The sequence below is a fragment of the Hyperolius riggenbachi genome, chromosome 2, assembly GCF_040937935.1.
Source record: "Hyperolius riggenbachi isolate aHypRig1 chromosome 2, aHypRig1.pri, whole genome shotgun sequence".
NCBI classification, from domain to species: Eukaryota; Metazoa; Chordata; class Amphibia; order Anura; family Hyperoliidae; genus Hyperolius; species Hyperolius riggenbachi.
The window spans coordinates 555,337,564-555,350,702 of NC_090647.1; the positions used below are offsets into that span (position 1 = coordinate 555,337,564).

Consider the following 13,139-nt stretch of genomic DNA (forward strand, 5'->3'; position numbering starts at 1 on the left):
TTACTGATTTGTGCTGCAGTGTGCAGCTTGGTATCAGTGCAGCCTACCTGTGCCGTGTGCAGCACACAGGCCCCTCCCTGGCCCCGCCTTCTGTTGTGTCAGGTGACCAGAGGTAGCCAATAAGATGCTTATAATTCAAGCTTGCATGCAGATTCTAGACAGCTTGGAAATGGGCAGGAAGATCGCCCCAGCCCCGAGCTGCATAGAACTAGCATGCAAGCCAGAATGAATAGCATGTAATTGGCCACCTCTAGAGGTGGACATGAATTTCATGGGGCCATGGAGAATCAGGCTCAAGAACAATGCTGATAGTAGAATATTGGTTTATTTACCGATACGCTACTATTTAAAGGATACCCGAGGTGACATGTGACATGATGAGATAGACATGTGTATGTACAGTGCCAAGAACACAAATAACTGCTGTGTTCCTTTTTTTCTTTCTCTGCCTGAAAGAGTTAATAATCAGGTATGTAAGTGGCAGAAATTACAACCATAAAACACTTTCCTAGCAGAAAATGGCTTCTGAGAGCAGGAAAGAGAAAAATAGCGGCAATAGTTCATAAATTTTAGCTCTGGCATACTTTAATGAATGTGTCATTGAGCAAAAACAATAAAATAGTTAAAACTTAAAAGTAGATTTCAATATTTAAAAATGCGGTGGAATATCCTAAAAAGTCATTTTTAGGAGAAGGAGGATAGATACAAAAGTTTTTCATTAGTTTATTTTTACCTCGGGTGTCCTTTAAAGTGTTAATTTTCATTAGTAAGATATCGGTAATTGTACTATAGGTAAACCTAACCCTACTCTCACACAGAACCCTCTACTGCTGATGCCCAATGCCAAGACTCTCCACCCCCCCCCCCCCCCGGTGGTACTTATCACTAACCACCCCCCTAGTGGTGCCTAATCCTATCTCCCCTTGGAGGTCCCTAACCCTAAGACCCCCCCCAGTGATGCCTAACCCTAAGACCCCCCTGGTGGTGCCTAACCCTAAATCCTCCCCCTGTCTAACCACCCCCCCTAGTGGTGCCTAACCCTAACACCCCCCTCGGGTGGTGCCTGACCCCCCCCCAACACACACACCCCCAGTGGTGCCTAACCCTAATCACACCCCCTGAGCAAGCCCCCTGCACATCACCTAACCCTAGCTGTCCCCTCTGCACAAAAAAATAGGAAAACAGCAGCAAAAAATAATTACACTGGCTTAAAAGTGCAAAACTAAATGTGTTTACTTTTTTTGTTGTATTAAACATTCTGCCAAAGCCTCAAAATTCTCGCTCTCTCCTCACCTGACCCTCTCTTTCCTTCATCATTTGCCTCCCCCCATCTCCATCACTCTGGATGAAATGTAGCCATCATAATATTATTAAACCCTGAGCATGGAAATGAGTGCGATTCAGACAGATACTCCATGTGCTGATGGCGGCTCGGGCCCGTCACTCACTCAAAGCCTGATCGAATTAATCTCTCCATCTCCAGATTACACATCTCTCTATCTCCCTAGAAGGTGTTTCACCTTCAACAAATGACTATCAGCATTTTAATCAAGCTGTGTTTCTGATCTGCCAAGACAGTGAATTAAATAGTGTTCAGCCTCTATATGACTCGGGATTGGAAACTTATGTGATCAGAAGCTAGGAAGAATTCCAGTTGGATTGACAATTTTACCCTATTTAACCACTTCAAGACAAGCAGGCATGTTAAAACGTCCTGCTGGAGCCTCTTAACGGCTCCAGGGCATTTTTATAAGTTAAGCAGTGCTGCTGCTGCTGTGTGTGTGCACTTGCGCGCGTGCACGTGCGTTCCCGCGCGCATGCACGTGAGAAAAGTAAAACAGAAAACACAAACTAGAAAAATACACCTTTATTTCCAAATAATATACTGTCACCATACTTTGTACTAGGGACATCATTTAAATCTTGTGATAACCAGGACAAATAAGCAGATAAAATGTGTGGGTTTTATGCACAGTAGCAATGTTTATATTCAAAAATATAGGGGATGAAATTGGAGAAATAGAGTATTTTTAAATGTTTTCCTTGTTTTTCCCTTTAAAATGCATGAAAACAAATATCAACCCCAAAAATCCTAATTGATGGGAAACCTAAAAACCAACATATAGATCATTTCATTGTGATTAATAGCGATTAAGCTATTGGCAAATGAAAGGGATGAGCACTGAAAGGTGAAAAACGCTCTTATCCGTTAGGGTAAAAACCCCTTTGGGGTGAAGTGGTTAAAGGGGACCTGAAATGCACCCTGTATGTATTTACAGAGTTTAGCCTGTCTAATTTCACCTCATCTGGGACTAATCACAAGTGTAATTTGATCTCTAAGCTGTGCCAGCTGCCTGCTTTGCGAGAGCAGCTAATTTGTAAACACAGGATGTTACCCCTATGTCTGCTTCCATAAATGCAGGAAGTAGACACACTGCAGCTGTAACAAAGAAATGTTTTTTCTTAAAAGGTTATTATGAAGTTCTGAATTCACTTTATTCTATTGGCTGCTAAAGGTCCAAACATTGTTCTGTGCCTTGGTGCAAGATCTGTACAAACTTATTATTATTATTTTATTAATATTTTGTATTTCTATAGCGCCGAAATCTTCCGCAGCACTGTACAGAGTATGTATTTATAGTCTTGTCGTTGACTGTTCTTTAAAGGAGCTCACAATCTAGTCCCTACCGTAGTCATATGTCTATGTATGTATTGTGTAGTGCATGTATATTTTAGTCTAGGGCCAATTTAGGTAGAAGCCAATTAACTTATCTGTATGTTTTTGGGGATGTGGGAGGAAACCGGAGTACCCGGAGGAAACACGCACAGACACGGGGAGAACGTACAAACTCCTTGCAGATGTTGACCTGGCTGGGATTCAAACCGGGTACCCAGCGCTGCAAGGCAAGAGTGCTAACCACTACACCACCGTGCTACACCACATCTATGTAATATGAGGGACTATCTAATCTATCCCTTCAAGTATATTCGCTCAGTTTACCCTTCTGCTACAACCAAGATTGTGTCATTAATGGGCACCTTAAAATGTACCTGAGATTAAGCATTAGGGCCCATGTATACTTACCCGGGGCTTCCTCCAGCGCAATGAGGGCTCTAGGCTCCCTTGTCCTACTCCTGGGCTGTTCAGTCCTCCCAGGATCACCTCCGGTGTCTGGCAAAGTCAGGGCCATTTGTGGAGTTCTGTGCCTGCGCAGCCCGGCTGTGCATGCCCCCATTGCGCTCCCACGGGTGGCAGCATTGTGCGCCTGATTTTTCGCATAGAAAATTTGCATTAGTTTAGCAACAAATGGTAGTGAATGGGGCTGTTTCATGCAAATTGTCGTAAGCGTTGGTATGCAAAAAAAAATTTGAGGTCCTGCTGCATTTTTTTAATTCGCGTATAATGCTTTGCAATGGCGTCGGATATCAACGCAAATGCATGGTTACAGGAAGTGATCAGCAGTCATGACTAAGCTGTGACTAGGCAGATTATGTTAAATTTGACTAATGCAAATTTTCACATATGAAAATTTACATAAAAACGCGTACAAATTTACGTGCAAATTTTCACCAATCAGAAAAATCATGTACGATTTTTTTGGGAAGTGAAAATTTCACACTACAGTGGAAATGTAGCCTAAGGCGTGGAAGTGACGCGTGGATCACTGAAGTGGCTGTACAGAGTATTTCAGACATGTTGAAGAGAGCCGTATTTATAAATCCCTCCACATATTCCCGATGGCGTCTTCCTCTCCTCGTAGCTCCGTCGTTTTGCCAAACTCGTTTTGGGATTACTAAGTTGACTGGAGAACAGCTCGTTCAGGAGCCCTTCCGATCGCGGCGAGGATCTGATGAGCGGCTCGTCTATATTTACCCGCCTTGTTTGTTTGCTTTCCCAGGAAACGTTTTGTAATGTTTGCCGTCAAAAGATGCAAAACTCTAACCCAAACACGGCAATCTGCGGAGGCTGAAAGTCGCCCCTGTGCCAGATCAATCATCGATGCAAAACAGCCTGGGAGAGGCAGTTGTTTGTAGAGAGCGCTGCCACGGCACATGTTCTGCGGCTGATTCGGGCGCCGCTCCGCACAGCCGCGACGCCTGATAAACATTCTATCTGAGCAGAACACATTTCCCAATTCAGACAGCGCCTTGTTTCCCCTGCGAAGGCAACACCAACTCCCCCGGCCAAAACTCTAGAGTGGCGGCACGAGCAACGCGTCTAACACCCTCCTTCCTCCCTTCCCCTGTCTACAAAGAGCCTGACAGCCGTATGTGGAGTGAATATATATAGATTTATGCTCGCTACTTATGTGTAAATAATAATAAAGACAGTAATACACATAAAAATACAGCACAGAACTTTATTAAAGGACACCCAAAGCGAAAATAAACTAATTAAATAAATGCCGGCGTATGTCTGCCTGTATGTTGAGACGGGGTGGCCATCCCATGTAATTTTAACACAGTTTTTTAATATTTTGCAACCAGGGCTGTGGAGTCGGAGTCGTGGAGTCGGAGTCGTGGAGTCGGGCAATTTTGGGTGCCTGGAGTCGGAGTCGGGAAAAAATGCACCGACTCCGACTCCGAATGAATTTGTAACTGTAATTAAAATAGAAAATATGACAAAATGTTCTATTTCTCAGATAATAGTCATTAAAAATAATGTATATATACAGTAATAGCTGTGCTTAGTCCACAAAAATGAAATAAACCAATCAAAATTAGTTACTTGTGCTGCTTCAATAAAGCAGTCCCCGTATTTTTAAGGTCAGATATACATATGATTGTGACTGTATATATGATGTGTACACCGGAATCTCTTATATATACTAAATAACATCTATGCTGTAAGAATAAAGCCTGATGTGTAGCCGTGTCACTAATAGAGATTGTCAATGAGATGGAAATAATTCTGCATTGATGCTGATTTATGCAAATGTATGCACTCCCTTTGCTGATGAAATCAAATAATTTAATATGTTGTTAAAATTTGGTTTGGTGACTACAAATTAAAGGGTAACTGAGACGGATGAAAAGTAAAGTTTTATACATACCTGGGGCTTCCTCCAGCCCCCTTCAGGCTAATCAGTCCCTCGCTGTCCTCCACCACCCGGATCTTCTGCTATGAGTCCTGGTAATTCAGCCAGTCAGCGCTGTCCGGCCGCATGCCGCTCCCACAGCCAGAACCATTCTGCACCTGCGCAATAGTGCTGCACAGGTGTAGTATGCTCCTGGCGGCGGAGTGTGTGCATGCGCACTACGCTCGACTGGCTCAAGTACCTGGACTCATAGCAGAAGATCCAGGTGGTGGAGGAGGACAACCAGGGACTGATTATCCTGAAGGCGGCTAGAGGAAGCCCCAGGTATGTATAAAACTTTAATTTCATCTGTCTCAGGTTTACTTTGTTACACAGTAGTACTAAACTCTACATATGCACTCCCCACAGAGCTGCAGGGAATCCACTGAGAATGCTGTGCACATTGAACACAGAGGTGTTGTCTGTTTACAATCTCCTCATTCCCCTGCAGAGTACCTGCACATCATTCTTACATGTACCCACACTTACATTGCCTAGGGCCTGATAGATGTTCTTTGTTCCGGTTTGTACCTTTTACAAGTACTCTTACCAAGGACTAGTTTTAGTCTAAAGGGAATAAATATAGTAGTCTACATATCCTTCTCACTTCAATTGTCTTGTAAAATTCCTAAGCGTTGGCAGTTAAGGGACGAATTTTATGTTACATACTTTTAATCAACAAAATTGTAATATGCAAATTAGAGGAGTCTGAGTCGGTGGAATCCTAAACTGAGGAGTCGGAGTCGGAGTCGGGGGATTTTTGGACCGACTCCACAGCCCTGTTTGCAACAATAAACCCTAATAGTTATCTTGTAAATTGTTTCTTCTGATTATTGGGGGTGTATGCCCTGCCATTTATTCCCATCACTGCCACAATTTTGATTAGTAATTAAATAAATGATTGTATCTATCTTCCTTCTCCTAAAAAGGTATTTTTAAGATATTCCACAGTTTTATTTTATGTGTAAATCTACTTTTTACGTTTCAACTGTTTTATTGTTTTTGCTCAATGACACATTCATTGAAGTATGCCAGAGCTAAAATTTATGAACTATTGACCCTTATTATCTCTTTCCTGCTCTCAGAAACCATTTTCTGCTAGGAAAGTGTTTTATAGTTGAAATTTCTTATCAGTGAGGGTCACACTGTAGTCACTTCCTGTCTAAGTCAGGACTGAGTCAGCCACTCACATACCTGATATTTAACTTTTTCAGGCAGAGAAAGAAAAAAAGGAACACAACATAGTTATTTGTGTGCTTGGCACTGTACATACACATGTCTATCTCATCATGTCACATGTCACCTCGGGTATCCTTTGTCTTCAGTACACCTATACCCATTCACCTGGGGGGGGCATATATCTGGGGGTCTGGCAGATACCACTATGACCCCCCCCCCCCCGGGACTATGCCCACAAGCATCAGGGTAGTTACCCCTGCCCACCTTCTGGCGACTGGAATTGGGGATGAGCCCCTTGTCAGCTTTTGGCAAGTTGGAGTCAGTGTACGCAGGTCTAATCCTTCACAAGCTTGTGAAATAATTATTTAAAGAAGAACGCCAGTGAAAATAATGTAATAAAAAAAGTGCTTCACTTTTACAGTAATTATGTATCAATGATTTAGTCAGTGTTTGCCTGTTTTAAAAGCTTTCCTCTCCCTGATTTACATTCTGACATTTACCACATGGCGACATTTGTACTGCTGGTATGTGATGTCACTGGACGTGGCTGCTGCTTGCTTTTTTGGAATTTGGAAACAGCAGTCAACAGCTGTTTTTTCCCACAATGCAACAAGGCTCCCACAGTGTGATGTTAGAACCATGGCTTCCGTCACTCACCCTTATGTATATTTAAAGTGGACTGAAATTAAAAATACAAGATGACGACAAATGACAAATATAAAATATTTTACATTTATTGGAGGAACCCCTCCCTTCCTTACATATTGCCGGGACAGAATCCGGCAGACTGGTGGAGGAGATAAAAAACAAAACACAGGCTGCGACTGATGATGTCACAGGGGAGGTGATCTCAGCTTGTGTGAGATTTCACATAGACGACGCCCCTGTGAGGGAGGGCAGCTGATGACAAACACACCCATAATCTAAAACCTCCTACTAAGCTCAGGAGAAATGGCTGCCACCTGTTTATGAAAAGAGAAGAGTGAAAAGCATGCACTGAAATGCTCATAGGCTTGAAGGAGTGTTTATTTATCTTTGTATGTGTCAGAGTGCTGCAACTAAATATTTTGAATTAAAAAAATGTTTGGTGTGGGTCCACTTTAAGGGGTTGAACTATAACACTTATAGCAATTGCTGTGATTTTAAGTGGAACATTTTGGTTTGATCTATGTGAAATTTGATTTACACGAGCTTTTCACGGAACACAACCCTGGCGTATTTGGAGAGTTTATGTAGTGGGCACTGTTTGGTAAAATTGATTGTATCCAGGTTGAAACACAGATTAAAAGGATTTACAACATATCCTCAAATCCACTGATCAAAATGTGGATTCTGGAACGAAAGATAAAAAATACCAGATCAAGGCAAACCGGCGTGGAGCCCATGCCTTGTCCTCCCTACCCGACCTGTTTCGCCAAGCTGGAGACTGCGGCATTCGCCTCATCCAGCTATTTGTCTTGATCCAGAATTTTTATCTTTTATCTAAATCCTTATTTTGTTCCATGGATTCAGACATATGCTTTTTTTTATCTGTTTCTGTTTTTCAACCTACGTACAATAAGCTGTACTTGTATACCTGCTTTATGACTTTATTATCCTGTATATGTGCTGCTGGTCTGTCGATACATCCTTTATGGACACCATTGGCTAAAATCAACCTGTATGTTATTTAAAAAATGTTATTTCGACTCAATGTATAGGTTCCATGATATGTTGACTCTCAGTCTGATTGTATAATTTAATTCCTTTTTTTGTGTTTCACACATTACGTTTTTTGTTCTCTCCATTTACGTTATTGATTGGTTGCTATTGATCTCAAAACGAAAACCTGTATTGGGTAATTCATCAAAGTCTTCAGACGTGAGGACTTGTGGATTCCTGGTGTGAAAGACAAGGATACGAAGCAAGAGGTGTAAAAAGTAGACCTTATAGGACGTGACATTTTGTTCTTTCCTTGTCTACAAGATGATTGCGCTCTGCAGGAAGTCCTTGGAATTGCGTATAACAGTGAAAACCGCATTTCTTGATAAAAACAACTAAATAAAAAATCCAGATGCATCATATGAAGAGCTTGTGTCTTGTATATACTCTATATCTGTTGGCGCCCAAATATATCCTGTTGCAGATGAGATCCTGTCCTGACATTAAACAGTCTGATCAAGGTTTATATAGATTCGTATCACAGATGGGTTGTCAGAATGACCAAGAGTTCTTGAGAAGAAAGAGAGGCGTGGACTCCAAGATTTGTAGTAGTAAGTAAAGTAAATCAGGATAGAAGATGTAAGAAACTTACCTTCCGTTCAAGCCCACGGCAAGTCCACGTCTTTCGGGAGCCGGCCCGAGCAGCCAGCTTCTGGGTTGGGCCGGCGCTAGGTTCCGAGGAGCCGTGCACGTGTGTCTGTGTGCACGGCTCAGAGTGGCTATTGAAGTGGTCGTGTGGCTCTTCCCTCTTCATATGGTCTCAGATTGCGCCATTAGTGGCCAAACAGGGGTACTGCAGGAACAATGATTATTGCAATTCAGCACCCAAGATGCTATACAAAACAGAATGTTGGCTCCCTAAAACAGACAAGCATTTGTTTTATATAGCATTTTAGTAATGAGGCTTTTGGATCTCTTTCAGCCCCTTACACACTCCTAGGAGTTCTGGTTCATGCTGGGCAATTTGTAACTCTGGGTGCTTCAAGTCCTACCCCATAGAGCCACATTTATTCATGCCAGGTACTGATGAGGACCAACCAATCCCAAACAGTCTGTATGCATGTTGGAATAGTGTGGCTCTGTAATACTTACAAGCTGGCACATCATTGCATTCCAGGGGATCTGGAGGTGCGTTTATCAGGGGCAACAAAGAGATGATTTGCATCTGTGTATTAAAGGGGGAATAAATCTTAAAGTGTTCTGAACTGCTGACATAACATTCAATACAAATGTGTTTTCCTACTTTTTATTACTCATACAGTTATCATATTTGCTTTTGTCTACAAATTACAGGTTTTCAAAGTGTAGTTTATCTTGCCCTGAAAGCTGCCATTGAATTATATTCCATCTGCTTTTTATTATATATTAAAATCTTCGAATGAGCTGTTCTGAACTATGTGTGCTTGAAGCACAGAGAGCTTCTCAGAGAGTGCTTTCAGTTGTTTACACACAAATGTAACAGCATTGGAATGTAAACAAATATACTGTTATCGCCAGTCTGGATGCGGACTTGAAGCTGAATAGCCTTTGCATAGCAGGACAAAGTGCTGTGTTTAACCATTTCAATGATGTTGTGCTACAATTTTTTTTTCTGAGGTAGTAGCTTTAAAGCTGTAAGGAATCCTTTAGATCAAAGTAGAAATGCTGACTAAAAACAGCTTTTTAGCTTATAGTCTACATGGGCATGTTTGCCCCAGCTAAAACCCTGCGGCTGAACGAGGGGCCTTTACCCCCCAAATCCCCCCCTGCAAAATCCACGACCAACTTGGTCATAGATTTTGCTCTTCCTGGAGGCAGAGCTAATGGCTGTAGCTCTGCCTCCATGCGCGTCTATCAGTGGCGGATCTCCGCCTCTCCCCCGCCCTTCTCATTGAAGGAAGATTGAGAGGGGCGGGGAGAGGCGGCGATCACCGCTGATAGACGCGCTGAGAGGCAGGGCTGGGGGCATTAGCTCTGCCTCAACAGGAAGCGATCCCCGGACACCACGAAGGGGATTTGGGTGGTAAAGAGGGAGAGCGGCGAGAGAGCGGCGTTTTAGCTGGGGCAAACATGCCCATGTAGAATATAAGCTAAAAAGCTATTTTTAAAGTCGCTTCAGACTCTCTTTAAGCTGAGATAAATAAGGGGAGGTAATTAATGAGATAAACAAATTAGGTGAGATAGTTCAGTGGTTGAGTAAATCAACCCCCATCTGCATTGTTTGGTTTCTTTACTATTGGGGGTGTTTGGAATTTAATATGTAATCTGTAATAGTGGTCAGACCTCTGCGTTGGAAGCGTAATACACTTGGAACGATTACAGCAGCTGCAGTCATGCTTTGTAATCTCTTTTTTCTATATCAGGTAAAACCGTTCTTATCGATGTGTTCCCAGCTCCGTGTTTAGCCGCTGTTTGCCAGGACTGTCTCTCTAACTGACACCCAGTCACCATCAAATATCCCATCCAATTTTAAATCAAATATCCCTCTTGTACTTTGTCAGGTCCCTTAATGAGCATTGTGGGACGTAGCGGCCCCTCCGAACAGCCCGCGGCCATAATGCTGTCTGTTTAATGGCTGCCATTCACGAAACCCCCGAGTATAATATCCCTTATTCCCATTTATCTACGGAGGCAAATGTCCACCGAGCGCGGTAACTGGCTGCGGTCACAGAGAGGGATCAATAACAATTTGTACTCCGTATTCCAAGACATAAGAAGATTATCCTCCTTCCCACTGGAAGAGAAACAGATCCATCAATAACAGATAGAAGCATTGATCGGGGAAGACAATCGCAAAGGCGCACCAGACTCGGTCAATGTTTATTTATTCCCGTGGATTTTATCGGGTTCAGCAAGGGAGGATGGAAGCTCGTTCAAGGAATGGATATTTTTAACAGTCTTCAGTTCCAATAGTGTTCATGAACCAGGAGAACCAGGAGAAGAAGAAAGCTGAGTCTGAACGTTAGTGTCCCGATCTAGAGACACCACGGAGATCTGAAATATTAGAGATAATTAGTTCTTCAGGTTAAGAAAACTGCAAATCAAACACTTAAACTAATGATCATAGAATTGGGTGTGAAACACAAAAACACTGAGACCCAAAAGGTCCCTATTTGCCCTTCTAAGTGGTACTATAGTACCTAAAACGTAACTTTTAATGTAAATACACTAACATTATAATTGGGCCATGAAAACTCTCCACCATAAACAAATATCTCAGGGGGAGGCTCTCTCGAAAGATGTCTCTATATTTCAATCAATAGAACCAATTGGTCGTATTGGCCTACACATCATACACTATCCCAAATGTGGACCGTCATTAAAATAAACCACATCTGTTGGATAGTAATGATCCTACAAAAGGAGACACATATTTACCCCAGAAACAGGACTAAATGTAAAAGGAGACTAGAGACTAATTTTCCCAAACCAATGCATAAAATTGTACAAGCAACCAACTCGGTTACACCTGCATGGTTAGGATAAGCCCCTACTAAGCCCATCCCATAATATTCCCATTTGGGAGTATTAGTCTCTTAGTCTCCTTTTGTAGGATTATTACTACCCAACAGATGTGGTTTATTTTTATGACGGTCCACACTTGGGATAGCGCGGTCACAGGGGTGCCGTCAGCACTGCGGAGGGCACACACAGGCATGTCATTCAGATGGGAACATGCTTCTGTGTCCCTTTTTTTTTACTTTAAAAACTGCCTTTAGGACACTTTAAAGGTATCACCTAGACAACTATTGTTATGTCACTAAGGTTTGATAACCTACAAGTTATCACTATGGCTTGGTACCCCACAGGCAATCTCTAAGGTTTGCTGCTCTACAGATAGTCACTAAGGTTTGGTACCATACAGACAGTCACGAAGGTTTGATAACCTACAAGTTGTAACTATGGCTTGGTACCCCACAGGCAGTCACTGAAGTTTCCTGCCATACAGACAGTAACTAAGGCTTGGTACACTACAGAGAGTCACTATGGCTTAGTAACCTACAGGTAATCACTAAAGCTTTGTAATATCAAAGTTGTATATGGCTGCCGCTGACCAGGGTTCTGTAATATCATAGCTGTGTAAGGCTGCCTCTGTCCAGGGTTCTGTAATATCATAGCTGTGTATGGCTGCCTCTGTCCAGGGTTCTGTAATAGCATAGCTGTGTATGGCTGCCTCTGTCCAGGGTTCTGTAATATCATAGCTGTTTATGGCTGCCTCTGTCCAGGGTTCTGTAATAGCATAGCTGTGTATGGCTGCCTCTGTCCAGGGTTCTGTAATATCATAGCTGTGTATGGCTGCCTCTGTCCAGGGTTCTGTAATATCATAGCTGTGTATGGCTGCCTCTGTCCAGGGTTCTGTAATAGCATAGCTGTGTATGGCTGCCTCTGTCCAGGGTTCTGTAATATCATAGCTGTGTATGGCTGCCTCTGTTCAGGGTCCTGTAATATCAAAGCTGTGTATGGCTGCCTCTGTCCAGGGTTCTGTAATATCATAGCTGTGTATGGCTGCCGCTGTCCAGGGTTGTGTATTATCATAGCTGTGTATGGCTGCCTCTGTCCAGGCTTCCATAATATTATAGCTGTGTATGGCTGCTGCTGTCCAGGGTTCTGTAATATCATAGCTGTGTATGGCTGCTGCTGTCCAGGGTTCTGTAATATCATAGCTGTGTATGGCTGCCGCTGTCCAGGGTTGTGTATTATCATAGCTGTGTATGGCTGCCACTGTCCAGGCTTCCATAATATTATAGCTGTGTATGGCTGCTGCTGTCCAGGGTTCTGTAATATCATAGCTGTGCATGGCTGCTGCTGTCCAGGGTGATGTAATATCATAGCTGTGTATGGCTGCTGCTGTCCAGGGTTCTGTAATATCATAGCTGTGTATGGCTGCCTCTGTCCAGGGTTGTGTAATATAGCTGTGTATGGCTGCCTCTGTCCAGGGTTCTGTAATATCATAGCTTTGTATGGCTGCCTCTGCCCAGGATCCTGTAATATCATAGCTGTGTATGGCTGCCTCTGTCCAGGGTTGTGTAATATCATAGCTATGTATGGCTGCCTCTGTCCAGGGTTCTGTAATATCATAGCTGTGTATGGCTGCCTTTGTCCAGGGTTCTGTAATATCATAGCTGTGTATGGCTGCCTCTGCCCAGGATCCTGTAATATCATAGCTGTGTATGGATGTCTCTGTCCAGGGTTGTGTAATAT

The 13,139-nt window shown here is 42.9% G+C and overlaps 1 protein-coding gene across 1 annotated transcript in view; it reads left to right on the forward strand.

Moving 5' to 3' along the window:
• The window catches only part of LSAMP (limbic system associated membrane protein), an 814,836-nt gene that overhangs the window by 753,559 nt on the left and 48,138 nt on the right, over positions 1–13,139 (forward strand). The window lies entirely within an intron of this gene.